The 13,822-nt window shown below is 57.6% G+C and overlaps 1 protein-coding gene across 8 annotated transcripts in view; it reads left to right on the forward strand.

Annotated features, from left to right (window-relative positions):
- The first annotated feature begins 821 nt into the window (after positions 1 to 821).
- FRMD1 (FERM domain containing 1) overlaps positions 822 to 13,822 on the forward strand; it is a 45,610-nt gene continuing 32,609 nt past the window's right edge. The window contains exons 1-3 of one of the 8 annotated variants that reach the window (XM_070602922.1): positions 822 to 1,235; positions 1,603 to 1,831; positions 10,067 to 10,267. The gene's annotated coding sequence lies outside the window, so the exon portion shown is untranslated. Of the gene's footprint in view, positions 1,236 to 1,514; positions 1,832 to 10,066; positions 10,268 to 13,822 lie in introns of those variants that run through there. The other 7 variants (XM_070602920.1, XM_070602923.1, XM_070602926.1 and 4 more) reach the window with 7 other exon arrangements.

The following is a 13,822-nucleotide window of genomic DNA, read 5'->3' on the forward strand; positions in this document are numbered from 1 at the left end:
CAGAGCAAGCCAGCGGCAGAGCCAGGGCTGGGCCCAAAAGTCAGGCTCCAGAACCCAGCACGATACTCCCTCTGTCCATTTTTACTTTGGACACAACACGTGAAATAGCGGATAGGGCTGTTGTGAGAGGTATAAAAGTTAAACAGATGTAATAGTATCGTTTATAATGGTTTGCTAATAAATTCATTTATTCAACAAGTTTCTGCCTGCCGACTAAGGAGCGTCTCGAGTGCAACAGCGAACAGTGAATGCGACACTTCAGGCTGTGCTCCAGGCTGTGGAGCCGGGAAAGATCTGCTTCCTGCTTGTTTAGCTGTGCGGCCTTACCGGGGTTTTAATCCTCTCCGACTCTCAGAGTCCTCCTCTATAAAATGGGGAGATGGGTTGCCGCCTTGCAGCATTCTATATAATACTGAGGATTTAGTAGATAGCTGGCATTACTAGAGAATAGTCCCGTTGCAACCCCGGGACAGTACGACCTCTGGACGGGAGACTCCGGGGGCTGCAAGTCCGGGATGATGCGAGCCTGGGAAAGAGCAAATTGAGACCCTGCGATCCCGGGACCGGGTGAGCCCGGACAGACAGCCCCGGGGCAGGCAATTCTGGGCGGTGCGGGCTGGCGGGCTGTGCCCCTCCCATTTGTCTTGCGGAGAGAGGGGCAGGGAGGGGGGAGGGGAGAGGGAAGGTAGAGGGGTCAAGGTGGGGAGAATAGAGGGGGCAGGGAGGGGGGGAGGGGTGGGAATGGAGGAGGGGAGGGGTAGGGGAGCAGGGAGGGAGGAGGTGGGCGGGGAGGGGCGGGGGAGGGGGAGGGATAGCAGGGCGGCGCAGGCCAATCCCCAGCCCGGACATCCCCCCCGGCCCGCCGATCGCCCTCAACCGCCGCGTCCCCGCGTGGATCTACCGAGACCGCAACACAGCGGCGGCTGCGTTCGCGTCGACCCCGTGGGATCCCGACCTGGACCCCGACCCCAACCCCGACCCGGACCCGGACCCGGACCGGGACCCAGACCCCAACCCAGACCCCGACCCCAACCCAAACCCAGACCCCGACCCAGACCCCGACCGGGACTCCGAACCCAACCCAGACCCCGACCCCGACCCCGACCCCGAACCGGACCCGGACCTGGACCCGGAGCCAGACCCAGAGCCCGACCCCGACCGCGTCCCAGCCCCCGATCCCGACCCGGACCCGGAACTGTGAGCCCGGCCGGGACCCCGACTGCGCCCCCCCACCGGTGAGGGCCCACGGCTGTCACCCTCGCCGCCGTCGCCTTTCGGGGTTTGCGCCCCTAGGTCCCGGAGCCGGGGGTGCGGGACCCTCCCCTTGCCCTCTGTCCCCTCTCCGCGGCTTCCGACTTAGAGGCCGGGTCGGGGGTCCTGGGCGCGCCGCTGCCAGGCTCTCCGGAGCAGCCCTGGTCCCGCCCACCCGCTCCCCTCACGGCTCCTCCCCTCTCTTGTCCCCTCCCCTCCCTCGTGACCCCCCATTTCTCACCCCTCCCCTCCCCCGCAGGGGCAGGGGCAGGCGGGGTGGGGCAGGCGGGGTGGGGGCCAGGGACGCCCTGGCTGCGCGGCCACCTTTATTCCCTCCCCGCCTCGATCCAGGTGTGGCCGGAAATTTGGGATTTCTGAGCGTATTTCAAAAGGGCTGGGCTCTAAAAGTTGCCTAAGACGGACCAGGATCTTCTGGGGTTCTGAAGAGCGTCTCGTCGCCCGCACTTGCAGCTGGTTGTCGTCACCTAATGCACTGAGAGCCAAGCACCTGGAGGGGCACCTGCCCGTCTGAAGGGCGGCGAATCCTCGGGAGTGGACCCTGCCAGGTCGGCAAGTTTGGGTGGGTTTAGGTGGTTTGGGTGGGGGGGGTGCGTGTTGGCGGGGCGTATTGACACAAGGCGACAAAATGACATCCTAGCGTTTACTGACAAAGTTGAGACTTTCTTTTGTTCAGTAAGGCGTCCATGCAAAGCTTGTCTTTTCTTCCTTCCCAGGAAGTGAGGCTGGAGCTGAAAGCAGAAGTGTAGTAGGGGGCTTGGGAGGGGCTGCGAGGGTGGGGGTGGTGGGGATCCCATGGGGTCAGTGGGTGAGTGCCTGGGCATTTGTGATCAGCAGCGGAAGGGAGATGCTAGCTGGGTGGCCCCAGAACATGCAGTCCCCGTTTCTGTGGGACCACAGGACCCCTTCACACAATTCAGTATTAACAAAAGGGTGGCCGGGAGACAAAAAGCCAGCTGGGTCCCACACCCCACCTCCAAATTCCAGCGGGGGGAGGGAGGAGCAGATCCAGCCTGTCTTTCTAGAAGAGGCAGACAGACAGAAGGAAGCCGGGGAGGGGTCCCAGCACCGTCCCTGTGGCTGTTCTTTACCTTTGGGGGCAGGTGTGTGCCCCGCCAGCTGCTTGTTTGACAAAAGGCTCTGTAAGTCGCCGCCCACTTAACTTAGTTGTGCCCAGTCTGTTCCTCTTGGGCTTTACAAGGATTTTCTGGTGACCAGGATGGTGGTGACACGAGGGCCCAAGAGGCCCCAGCCACTTAAGTGAAGTGGGGCCTCCTGGGGCTCAGGGGGCATTTCTGTAGCGCCCCCTGCCCGGGCTCTGGGCTCTGGGCGGCCCGTGGACGTGTGTGAGGCCCACAGTCTGGGACAGGAATCCAGAGGTGAGACTCCGGGTCAGGAGGGGCTGTGTCCTTGTGCCGTCCTCAGGTGCCCATTCTCCAGGGTTCTGGTCTGGCACCTACCAAACCCCTTAAGTGAACGAGAGACGTGGACTTGAACCTCAGGAAATCTTAGGCCCTCCAAACCCAGGGAAGACAGGAACCTGGAGACTTCAGTGTGCTTCTCAGCAGGACGTGGCAGGGGTGGGTGGCCTGCCCACCAGGTCAGGGGACAGAACCTGCTCACCTGTCACCCTCACCTGGCCCCAGTTTAGCCAGAGCTTGCCTGCCCCGCGTTGACAGGTGCAGTCCCCTCAGCTGTGCGCCCGCCCTCCTCCTGGCAGAGATCTGGAGAGCGTCTGCGTTTCATTTCTTCTTGAAGCCCAGTGACCCAGCAGGTGCTGTGGCTTCTGAGGAGCCTTAGTCAGACTGCTCTGGCAGTGTCGTGTTCATGCAGCGGGATAACTCTGCATGCAGTGCAGGAAATGAGTGACATGCCAGCGGGGTCATATGCTCGGGGATTTAACCCCCGGGGAGGTCAGAGAAAAGGTCTGGGCGTCTTCACACCCCCGGGGAGGGGTCTCCACGGCGCAGATGTTGTCTGATGCTGCAGGAGTGGCTTCGTGGTTGCAGGCGTGGCGCAGCTCTTTCTTTACATCCACAGGCGTCACGTTTGTTGGAAAGTCTCTTGGGATGGAGGTTTCCCAAAGGACAAGAAATTTCCCACCCAGAATCACTTCCTTCCGTTTAGTTTGAAGCGTCGTCCTTGAGACACAGACTAGCACTCTGGACTCGGCAGGAATTTTGCTGTTTGTAACACGCCTGCAATCTGAAGGGCGACTCAGGTGTCAACTCTTAAAGGGCAGGACTACAGGCCTGGGACGTTCTCAGGTGACACCTGTGGGACCGGTGCCATTGTCACTCAGAAAGGTGTCATGATCGCTCCATCTTAGCTCTTTTCTCTTCTCCCATCCTGTTGAACGTGTGATGCGACCCTAGGGTGGGGGTGGGGTTGAGGGGCAGCAAGGTGGCCAGGAGTCTGCTAGTGGCCCCTGCCTGCTCCCCTCGGTTCAGCCCCTGTGCAGCCCTCACCTGCCTGTGTTGCTGCTGGGTGGCCCTGGCAGGCCAGGCTTCGATGGTGGGAATTGTTCCCCAGGACAGGTCCATGAGCAAGCCAGAGTGACAGTTCTGATGACGATGACAGAGGATGTGCCAGGCACCAGAGGAAGCCCTCCAGGGCTCTCAGCCCTTTAATTCTCACACGACTCCCTGGGCTCTCGCTGTCCTGCTGATGGTGCACAGCCAGGAGCCGGCATCTCTCAGGCAGGCTCCCTCCTCCAGGAAACCTTGGAGGGACACCCCATGATGGCGACCAGCGGCCCCTCACAGAGCTGGTCTGGGTGGAGGCTGGCTCCCAGCACATCACCCACACTGGCGACTGCCATGTTAAGATTAAGCAGCAGTGATCACCAAGGGGGTTCATTCTTTCAGTTACTTAATGGAGGAGGAAGGAGCAGATGTTTACAGAGTGCCTGTGGGCACCCAGGGCACCAAATTCTGCAAATTGAAAATCTGCAGGTTCTGGCCGGCAGGCTGGAGACTCAGGGAAGAGCTGACGCTGCAGTCGGAGTCCAAAGGCCAGCTGGAGAGAGATTCCTCCCTCCTCTGGAGCCCGCCGTCTTTTTGTCTTAAGTCTTTGAACTCAGTGATTGGCTGCGGCCCACCCACGTTATGGAAGGTCGTCTGCTTTACTCACACCTGACTGATTTAAATGTTAACCTCCTATAAAGCTACCCTCACAGCAACATCTAGACTGATGTTTGGCCCAACGCTGGGCACCGTGGCCTGACCGAGTGGACCCATAAACTAACAGTCCCAGGGGGCTGTGCAGGGGCGAGGCCATGCTTGGTTTTCACAGGTGAGCACATCCCTATTAGCCCCAGTCGGGTGCTGGGGCGCTGGGGTCTCAGCTAACGTTTGTGGCTGTGACCCCCAATAAAGAAAGGTTTATACTGTGCGCCAGCAACGTTCATGAGACAGGAGCAACAGTTTCACGGAGCAACACTGAGAGTGACCCCATCCACGCCCCTCCATTTGTTTCTTTGAAACATCGCAAGGTCCCCGGGTTAAATCCAAAACTGGCTCCTATACTCGGAGGGGAAGGAGAGACCAAAGAGAGAGGTGGACCCCACAGATGGGTAAGAGGCAGGTTTAGTAAGCGAGGGAACTTACATACAAGGCTTGTCTTGGGCGGCACAAGACCGGTAGGCGTACACACCCGCCCACCAGAATCTGGAGAGTTTACATAGAGGCCTTAAGGGGGCTCAGTCACATATACCATCCAGATGGTCTCAACAACGCGTGCCCCCTCAAGGCTGCGTCCTTGAAACAGCTCCTAGTGTGGGGAACGGTGGGTGGAACATACATTCCCAGGATGAGGAGGGGGAGGAGCCCCCGATTACCCGGGTCCAGCTCTCAGGCCCACTCCATGACCTACTCCAAAACCATCGGAGGTTGAAAGCTGGGTCACCCAGGCAGTCAGATCTGATGGGGGCATGGTACCAAGTGAGGATGAGCTGGTGGCCTCCCATTTCCTCTGTGGGTCCACACACATGTCTGTGCGTTCTGGATCACGCTATAAACTGTGAGCCACTGAGGGTCGTGATCGTACAAGTTGGAATGGCCGCTGGAGTGCAGCCAGGCCCTCAGAACCTCAGCAGGCATGGCTGCAACTTGGGGGGACGCTGGGGGCCTCGCTGAAGCCCCCCCATAACCTTGCAGAGTCATAGTCGGAATTAGGAAGTCTGGTCCTCATGGGAGACGCAAAATGAACATAAGTGAGACCCCTGGGGGTCCCAGCTGTGGGAGAGGCCTCCCCTCTCTGGGGAAGTTCCCCTACCCCCCCACCCACAGGCATGGGCAGCGTGAAGCTGCTGTCTGAATTGTCCTCCATCGGGCTTCTTGAGCCAGTGAGTGAGGTTCAGAAGTCCCCGTGTCCCCCTCCCCGGGCAGAGGGGGCAGTTGGGCAGCACATACTCTCTCAGCTGAATCGGGGTCCCTGCAAGAGCTGGGCCTCCTCCATTGCTACACGATCTCCTGAGAAAGAGAAATACATTTGAAAAGGCTTCATTCCGAGGCCTCACAAGGTCTGGCAGGTGTTACTCCATAACTTGGAAGAGGCTTGAAGGTGACAGCCACCCACCTACTCCTCTTGGGGCCCAGCCCAGGACAGCCCCTCCTCGCAGCTCCAGATGGCTCGCCTGCCCTGTGCCGCCTGGGTGCATCCTCAGGGCCCCTCAGGCCCCATCTGCAGAGTGTCATCTTACTTCAGGGGGGCACACGCTCTTCTCCCCACCCACCTCCCGGAGGGCCCGGCTCCCACCGTCAGGTCAGCCTGCAGCCCCCTCCTGACTTTTGGGTCTGTCCCTCTCCCCAGTGTTGGCTCCACTCCCAGAGGTCTGGTTGGGTAACTAGCTAGTTAACCAGATAAACTAGTCCCTGATAAGAGATGTTCTGGTTCCCACTGCAGCCTCCCCTCATCTCCCCTCCGCCTTAGGCCTGGGTGACCCCACTGCCACCTCCCCCAAGAGGCCGGGGTCCCTTCCTCCCAATGCATCTTCCTGAGTTTCTCTCTCTCAGCTTTCTGAGAGAGGGTACCAACGAGATTCTTCCTGTGGGCTCTAGAAAGAGAGGATGCTTGTTTCTTGGTGCGGGGCCCCAGACCCGGCTCTCGGGTGGGCATTTATGCGCCACCACGACTGGAGGCTCCTCGGAAAACAGCCAGTGTTTAGAGAAACCAGATCTGTGCCCCAGGAAGCAGGATCGTCTGTCGACTTGGGATCTCTAGCTCCCACCCCCGCCCGTGGCTGGCTTGGTTGTAGCTCAGAAAGGTGAAATTTCATCAATAGTGGCGTCTGTGTGTGTGTGTGAAAAAACCTAACCTGAGAGCCTTGGTTTGAAGTTCATATATACTTGAAGTTGTTGGTTCTTTGCCATCAACAACAACTTGGATCAATGGTCTCTTTCAAGATGCTGGAAATGCAGAGGGCTCACGTCGGGGCTGTTTTCCTCGTTTGCCGAAGGGGACCTGGCACAGAGCACAGCTTCTCGCTTACACGGGGAGGGTTCGCGTGCACGGCGCCGGGCCTGGGCCGCCCCCGGGGGGTGCAGGGGCTGGATTCTGTAAGGCGGGCTGAGGGCGGCCCGCACACTCTCAGCAGAGGGAGGGTGATGGGAGGTGCTGGTCTCACAGCCCGCAGACCTTCAGGGTGGGTGCCCCCGTTTATTGTCAGCCTGCCCGTGCCGGGTGGCTGAGGCGACTAGCTGTGTCCAGGCTCACATGGTGGGAGAAGGAAGTGGGTTCAAGCTGGGCCGGCCTGACCCAGAGGCTCAGCAGTTCATACCATGCTTTCTAAGTTGTGGGTTCCTGACGTGGAGAAAGCCCGGTTTAGGTCTTTATTTCACTGACTCAGTGAGCAGTTAACAGATCAGCTCTGCAGTGGTCCTGTGCCCATCAGGGGTCAGATGTGCAGGAAGATGGTGCTGTCTCCGCAGATGTCCCTTCCGGGAATCGGCGAGCAGGGAAGGAACTGATGTGGCCAGCGCTTCTGCCCTACGCCTGGCTATACTGGCTGTGTTAGTGCTGTGTCTCGTGGTGGCCTAAGCACCACATTTTTCTGGCTGCTCGGTACCCTCTTCTATAGCTCTGACCTCCGGTTTGTCGATTCCTAATGTTAAGTCCAGAAAAGCCAGTCGCTGCCCCTCCCATTAGACCAATCTGTGGTCCGTTCTCTCTGAAACGGCAGGAGCAGCCTCACTGGTTGTTGCGGGGTTGGGAGGTCTCTGTGCCTTTGCTTGCCTCCTGGACGGCTGCCTCCAAGACATCTCTGATCCAGTCAGAGCTTGCCAAGCCCCTGAGAGTTTCGGACCTGCCCTGGGTGCCCGGGCTGGGCGTCCCTGGCCTTATTAGAAACGGGACACGGTGGCGTAGGGGCAGGGGAGAAGCAGTGCAGGCTGGGTATTACTTGGGTTCTCTCCTCATTGATGGGTTCTGTTCTCAGCCAATTCTCTTATCCTTCTTGGAGCTCAGCTTACTCCAACCTTAAAAGGGGAGTGACGTGAGCCTTTTTGTTATATGGGGTTGTGTATATGAAAGCATTTGGAAAAGTTTGACGCATAAATATAAAAGATAAAAATGAAACAAAATGTATTCTATTTGAATAAAATATAAAAGTACAAATATAGAATGTTAGCCAGGTTCCCCGGAGGTTGCCCCTTGCTGAGAAGACGGCAGGAGGGTATAACCGGTGCAGGTCAGGTGGGCTGAACAGGCAGGGTTTTCAAGAGCCACCAAGTTGGAGAAGTTAACTGACTCATCCAAGGTCACCTCTAGTGAGTGGCTGGCGGGGACACAGGTCAACTATAGAGCGCGGGCATCCCTTAAGAGTGTCCCACACTGAACACCAAGCACGGAGGGTCACTGTTTAAAATCACAATGCCACACAATACCATGAAACAGGAAAGCTTGTTTCATTTCACCCTCCAACAAAAGGAGTTTATCTCTTGGAGTCCACCTGCACCAGAACCCAGCTTCCTAAAGGAAGGAGCAGAAAGTTCTGGATCATTGTGAAGAGTAGCTTTCTAATTTTGAAGGTGCACATTATGTTTATTCCACTTTGAACAAACGCGCGGCTGGCAGAGTCTCCAAAGACTTGTTGGCCTCTAAACCACGTGGTTTGCTCGCTGCAGAGATCTAAGAACCTCGTTGGAGGTTCGGTAAAGGGACTGAGTTTGTCTTGGTTTGCGTTTCTGGGATACTACTGCGACCTTGAGCAAGTGAAAGCCTTGGGCTTGGTCCAGGAAATCTGAGCCACCTTGTAAAAGTTAAACAAATGTATAAACTTGGGAGGATCCTCATCGTGGCCTACAGTGACATTTCCGTTTGAGGTTGGCCATGGCCAAGTGTCATACCGAATGTGTGGGTTCATTGCAGTTGACAGTGCTTCTCTTCAGGCCAGGAAAAGGGAGGCACATGTGATGGCCATGACCTTGAGTTCTAAAGGGTGGGAGCTTGTGTGATGGCCATGACCTTGAGTGCTGAAGGGTGGGAGCTTGTGTGATGGCCATGACCTTGAGTGCTGAAGGGTGGGAGCTTGTGTGATGGCCATGACCTTGAGTTCTGAAGGGTGGGAGCACGTGTGATGACCATGACCTTGAGTTCTAAAGGGTGGGAGGCACATGTGATGGCCATGACCTTGAGTTCTAAAGGGTGGGAGGCACATGTGATGGCCATGACCTTAAGTTCTAAAGAGTGGGAGCTTGTGTGATGGCCATGATCTTGAGTGCTCAAGGGTGGGAGCACGTGTCATGGCCATAACCTTGAGTTCTTGGGGAGTAGGAGTGAAGGCATGTGTGATGACCATAACCTTGGCTTCTGAGAGGAATATGACCTTGAGTTCTGATAGCTCTAGGTCGTAGGAACTATTTTCTGTGACTGGGCGTTGTGTGCTCTGTGTGAGTCAAGGCTGCTTTTGTCCATCTCGTCTTTGGCCAAGTCTGCCTCCTGGAACAGCTGCCTGTAGGTCATGGTGGCCTTCTAATTGGACCAGGTATCCATCTATTCCGTGGGTCTCTTTTGAGAACTTAATATGGCCAAAGCGTTTGTCAAAGCCGTGGGGACACACCTGTGCCAGGACGGACAAGCCGTGCTGTCAGCAGCTTCTCACAGGGAGCAAGGCAGGTCACAAGTGAGAAATAAGAAAGGTCGTCTGGGCTCCATCCAGGGTCAGGAGGAAACAGAAGCCTGGTGTTGAGCCCCTCCATCAGACGGGCACCCCAGTTCCATTCAGCAAGTTTAGTGGCTGCCTGCTGGGTCCTCGTGTTGCTCTACGACCCTGGTTCTCCAGGTGTGGATCCTGGGTCAGAGGCATCAGCAGCCCCAGGGAGCTTGTTTGAAATGCAGATTCTCGGGCCTCTTCATAGCTGGGCCTGTTCCAGAGGGTCCGGGCTGCCGTCAGCCCCCCAGGTGACGTAGATGCACGAGAGCTGGACAACACGCTCCGGGGGGTGAGGGGACACCGAAGAGGTGAGATGAGGGCCACAGGGGCCGAGCAGCCCCCAGAAGAGCAGAGTGGGGGAGCTGAGGTTAGACCGGAATCTTCCAAGGATGGTGGAGGATGCGGACAGGAAGGAGAGAGTGGAGAGGATGTTCCAGGCCGAAAAAGGGCCTGAACCGGGTTCCCGAGGGGTGGCGAGCAGAGTGTGTGGGAGACGATTCAGGGCAGGGGCCTGGCCGGTCCCTTGAGGGGTCCGGGCAGCTTTGGGGGCCACGGGCCGCAGGCTCCGGGTCTGTCCAGCCCCGTGGTTCTGAAGGGTGGCGTGGGGAGAGGTGTTTGGGTTGACAGCAACATTTTTGTTCCCAGGAAGTTGTGTCGAGAGCCAGGAAGGTTTGGGGCGCCCTCTGTCTTTATCCACCAAGTCCTTGAAAAGTCATCAGCACACGTCCGTGACGCTGACACCTGTGGTTCACAGGGCATCCTTTTCCTGCGGAGCCCGGGGCAGCACAGGAGTGGACCCAGGGCCCAGCACACCTCGGGGCCACTGGAGTCGGCTCAGGCCAGGCGGTAAGGGTTCCAACCAGCAGTCCAGAGTGAAGTTGGCAGAGAAGTCTCGGGTGGGACCAGGAGACTCGGCTTCCAGCATCAGTTTGCAAATGTGTGAAACGGAAATAATCGCCCGCCCCGGAGGGCGGCTGAGCATCAAAGTGGCCAATGCTCAAGGCATGTCATGGAGGCGTTGTAACTCCACGTGTATTTGCTGAGCGCAAACAGTGGGCCAAGAGCTGCTCTGGGCAGTGGGGATGCAGCTGTGACTAAAGCAGCAGTGAGCAGAGCTTCCCTCCAGGTGAGAGAGTCAGGCGATAGACAAGTATAAGTGCCCAATGATGCTCAGTGCTGTGGAGGAGTGTGAGAACCCGGGAGCCAGGACAGGCCTCCCCAGTGAGGAGACATGGGAGCCGATTTCTGAAAGCAGTGAGGGCTCAAGCCAGGCGGATGTGCTGGAAAGAGCCTCCATGCAGAAGAACAGTACATGCAAAGGTCCAGGGGCAGGAAGACAGGAGGGGGCAGAGGGTGAACAGGGCCAGCCCTCGGGGGGCTCAAAGGTGGTGATAACTGTTAGGACTCCAGCTTCTTCTCTGAGGAAGGGAGAGCATTTGCGGACTTGAAGCAAGAGCGTGGTGACCTGCCCCCCATTTATCAAGATTTCAGGGGCTAAGATGTTGAGGAGACTTTGGGAGCCCACTGCAACAGTCCAGGCTGGAGACGAGAGAGGTGTGGACCGGGCGGTGCAGGCGGGGGACGCGGTCAGACGTGCTGGGAGTTTTGAAGGTAAAACCATTAGGATTTGCTGCCGTCTGACTTGGGGTGGGAGAGAAAAAAAACCGAGGTGACCACCAGGTTTTCTGTCCTGGGCAGATGGGAGGATGGAGTGACATGCCTCGGGGGCTGTTATTGTTTCCCGGTGACTAGGGCAGCACCTGCCAGCTCTCCAGGGGCCTCAGCAGATGTCCCTGGAGTAAGCGGACGAGTGGACCGGTGCTGGAGGGACTGGGAAGGGCTCTCTGGGTCTGCACTGCGCGCTCCGAGGTTTTTCATCTTTGCCGAATCGTCACGCTCGTTTTGGTGGCAGAGTCCAGCTTTCAGATGGAACCCGAGTGGCACTTCCGTCTAAGGCCAAGCAGCTGTGGACAAGTCTGCTTGCCATTCCCCCCTCCCAGCAAGGGGCCCTCAGAGACTTCGGGGGGACCCAAGGGCAGGGGGGGGATCTTCCCTGCTGCGGGCGGTAAGGGGTGCCCTGGACGTGCAGGACTTAAAGGCAACAATAAAACGCGTTGAAAGCCGGGCTGCCTTTTACTATCACCGTAGCAACTGTAAACCGTGTTGGTGTTAGATCACCTCGGCCCTTAGCGAAGGACCACCCCTCACCTTCCTCCTCTGCTTCACGGGAGGAGCCACACGTGTCCCCAGGCCCGAAGAACCAGGCCCAGTCACGTTCCTGAGGCTGGTCCCTGGACAGGAAGAGGAGGAGGAGGAGGATAGGAGCCCCCGAGGACGGGAGCTGGTCTGTCAGCACCAAGGGCATTTCCTCCAGAACCCGTGGTGGGGCTGGTGGTGACCACATCCCAGGGGCCGTGACACTCTCGAGGCAGCAGTGATGGCCCCCTCTCACAGCGGAGGAAAGGAAAGTGCAGAGACTCAGGGACATCCTCCCCAGGTCGCCCAGCTGCCAGGAGGCGACCCCGGGTTTGAACCTGCAGCCTGGTGCCATCATGGGTGACTTCACGGCCCGGCGCAGCCTTGCAGACGAGACACGAGACACGGCCCCCAGTGCGTGGCCCCTGCCCCTTTCGCCAAAGTTCATTTTACTTGTGAAAGGCCTTTCTCCTGAGCCGGGGCTCCAGGGTCCCTGTGAGTCATGGGGGCGGGGGCACCATTCAGGGCTGGGGCCTACTGAGAAGAGAGCCAGCAGGCGGGCCTCCTGGGGGAGAGATGAGCAGACAGACAGGGGAATGGAGCACCTCACCTTGTGTGGATAGCTTACATATTTGGGAGGGTTCAACTCCACTGAACGGAATCGAAGGCCGGTGCTCCTGTGACGGAGGTGTGGAGTAGGAGGTGAGGGTGGGAGGGCGCTCGAGCTCAGAGGGTCTGTCTGTGTGTCTGCACAGCTCTCCTGCTGGCCTGGGCTGCGGGCATGGGGTGCGGAGCCCCCCACTGAGTCTCTGCCCTTTGCCCGGCGGCCTGTTCACAGGTCGCTTCACTCTCCTGGGCTTCGGTGGGGGCACACCTGCAAATCCTGAGTTAATAGCGGTGGTGGCCAGGCCAGTGTTTGTGTGCGGGAGTGTCCGCCACAGGGAGGAGGCGGGCAGGCAGAGAATGCTAAGAATCTGCTCTCTGGGCTGGAAGGGGAAACGGGATCCAGGAGCAGCAAAAAGGGCTGGGCGGCCCGGCCACCGTCGCCGTGTAATTAACTGGCCCACTCCTTTTCTTCCGACTCCCTCCTCCAGTCCTGCTGTTTCTTTCCAAGCAGGGAAAAAGCTGGTCTAGACTGTTGGTGGGGAGCGCTTGAAGTCTGTGCAGAAACTGATATATGATAACGTACGCCTGAAATCGACACCACGTTATGAGCCAGTATGACTCCAACAAAATTATTTTTTAAAACATAAATAAAAAGAGGATTTGAATTTAAATCTGGGCAGCAAGGCACGGGGCGATGCCAGGGGCCCTCTGCTGCCCTAGTTTTGGGAGCCGGTGACAGTGACAGGAGGGTGGGTGGCTCCAGCCTCAACACCCGTGTCCCCAGCTGGAGCAGGAAGGGATCAGGGCTCCCCTGAGAAAAGAGGAGGAGGTGTTCACGTTACTGCCCCCAGTCCTCCTGGCCCTGGAACCATGGATTCCCGTCTGCCAGCCCCATCCTGGGGGCGTCCACACCTGCGGTTCAGGGCCCAGATCCTGCTGACCCCAGACCCCATGAACTATGTGCCAGGGATGGGCCCCCCTGCCCTGTCCACATCCCACACGGTGGACACTTGAATATCCCCACATCACAGCCACTTCTTCCAGATCTGTTTGGGGGCTTGCCAGGTAAGGGCCACTGTCATTCCAGTTGGCTTCTCAGATACTTTTACTGTTCTGGTTAATTCATTTATTTTATCTCTTATTAAGTAGATTGGCCAGGGCCTAGTGGTGTAGTGGTTATGTTTGTTCACTCGGCTTCAGGGAACCAGGGTTCACTGGTTCAGATCCCAGGTGCGAATCTAGCACACTGCCATGCTGCGGCAGCATCCCACATATAAAATAGAGGAAGATGGGCACAGGGCCAATCTTCCTCACCCAAAAAAAAGAACAAATTGGCTAATTTTTCTGGTTTCAGAACACTTGCTCGCTATGATCCATTTCCCTGAGACAGAAACCGTTCTGTTAGCATTCACACAGAAGGCACACATCTTCAAGATAGACTTGACTTCTTAACGCATTGGCCCCAATTTTTTATCTTGTGTCCCTCTTTTTCTGAAAGAAGCGTGAACAGTGATGTGTCCTGTGAGTGAGCAGTTGACTCAGGACCTTTGTCCCATGTGGCATCCAGTCCCGGGGGAGCAAGCTGACACATACTTCCAG

The sequence above is a fragment of the Equus przewalskii genome, chromosome 32 (assembly GCF_037783145.1).
Source record: "Equus przewalskii isolate Varuska chromosome 32, EquPr2, whole genome shotgun sequence".
NCBI classification, from domain to species: Eukaryota; Metazoa; Chordata; class Mammalia; order Perissodactyla; family Equidae; genus Equus; species Equus przewalskii.